Source organism: Cibotium barometz, chromosome 53, assembly GCF_041138505.1.
Source record: "Cibotium barometz isolate CiBa-2024 chromosome 53, ASM4113850v1, whole genome shotgun sequence".
NCBI lineage: Eukaryota > Viridiplantae > Streptophyta > Polypodiopsida > Cyatheales > Cibotiaceae > Cibotium > Cibotium barometz.
In genome coordinates, this window is record NC_141098.1 from 10,375,543 (window position 1) to 10,377,059 (window position 1,517).

The 1,517-nt window shown below is 39.4% G+C and overlaps 1 long non-coding RNA gene across 1 annotated transcript; it reads right to left on the reverse strand.

The window, feature by feature from the left end:
• Positions 1-669: 669 nt before the first annotated feature.
• On the reverse strand, positions 670-1,084 carry LOC147608272 (uncharacterized). The gene is made up of 3 exons (XR_015264435.1): positions 1,052-1,084; positions 809-910; positions 670-700 (listed from the first exon to the last, which is right to left on the reverse strand). It is a non-coding gene; the product is annotated as an uncharacterized LOC147608272 (long non-coding RNA).
• Positions 1,085-1,517: the final 433 nt, after the last annotated feature.

Sequence of the window (1,517 nt, forward strand, 5' to 3'; positions counted from 1 at the left end):
TTCTCTCTCTCTTTCTCCCTCTCTCTCTCTCTCTCTCACACACACACACTTCACATAAACATTAGTCTCTCTCTCTCTCTCTCTCTTTCTCCCTCTCTCTCTCTCTCACACACACACACACTTCACATAAACATTGGTCTCTCTCTCTCTCTCTCTCTCTCTCTCTCTCTCTCTCTCTCATACACACTTGCCTCTTTATCACACACACATCGTACGTATACAAACATCATAAAAAATCTCTCTTTCTCTCTCTCTCTCTCTCTCTCACACACACACACACACGCACGCGCATTCGTGTACGACAAAAGACCCAAGAATCGACATACATCGACTTTTGAAAAAGAAATGGCCGACATCGATTACGGTAAGTATAAATTAATTTTTGCAATCAATTAACATTTAAATCTGTAGATTTGGGAGGTAGACACTTCAAGAAACTCTTGATAGATATAACACATGTGCATCATGGCCAAAAACACACATAGATAAAGAAAATGTAATGAAAGAGCGCCATCATTCTGAATGAGCGACTATATGTATCAAAAAATTATGTCTACAAACTCAGCACTAAATGGCTCTATCATTAATCGGAGTCATCGGAGGAAGAGTCCTCCTCTTGTACATTCTTAGGTGGTTGCGATGATAACCCTGCTGCTACCTGTCGAGCAACCTCGTCCATGTCGTTCTCACCATGTTGCTCCTGCAATTAAAAATGTCTATTGGCTATTTGAGTATAAAAAAAACCATATAACATATAACACATACAGATCTTGATTGGCATAAAATAATATTTGATAGAATTACTTACAAAAGCATCGGGTGTCGGCATCTCCTTCTGTAGCGCTCTGTAGCCGTAAATTGTGGCTCTCCGTATCTCGTCTGCAGATGGTGCTCGACCATAATCCTTTCTCTGTCATTTAAACATTGCATATATATAAGTAAGAAGTGAATTGAATGCATATGAGATCATAGATACATGGATACATATATATATGTATGTATGTATATACAAATACCTATAGATAGTCGAACAAAAAATTTGTGCACTTACAAAGAGTGCTCGAAAGCCATTAGAGCCCATCCGGCCAAAAGCCGAGAGGTGTGCCCTGACTGGACACGAGCCTGTGCTGCCTCCTGCAAATTAAATGCGCTTTTATATGAATATATAATTAATGCTATTCGAGAAGTACCTATCATATGCATTGAGTGAATTAACTTTGTGTACCTTCTGTTGAGGCCATGTCACTCTCAAGCGAATCTCTTTCCTGAAGTGCCTCCAAGAATCTTTGCACATCGCAGGTGGGCGTGTATGCTCAGGGACGACCGCAAATTTCCTAAGCATTTAACAACAGTGTGTTATTACAAGGTTTCACAATTTACGATTAATAAACATATAGATGGATATATAAACACATATACATAGGTAGGTGGATAGATAAATAGATAAATGTAGCAGTCAGTATGCGCTATGGATGCTCAATTGGGTGCATTTGGAGAGCGTACTAGCTCTCCGAATG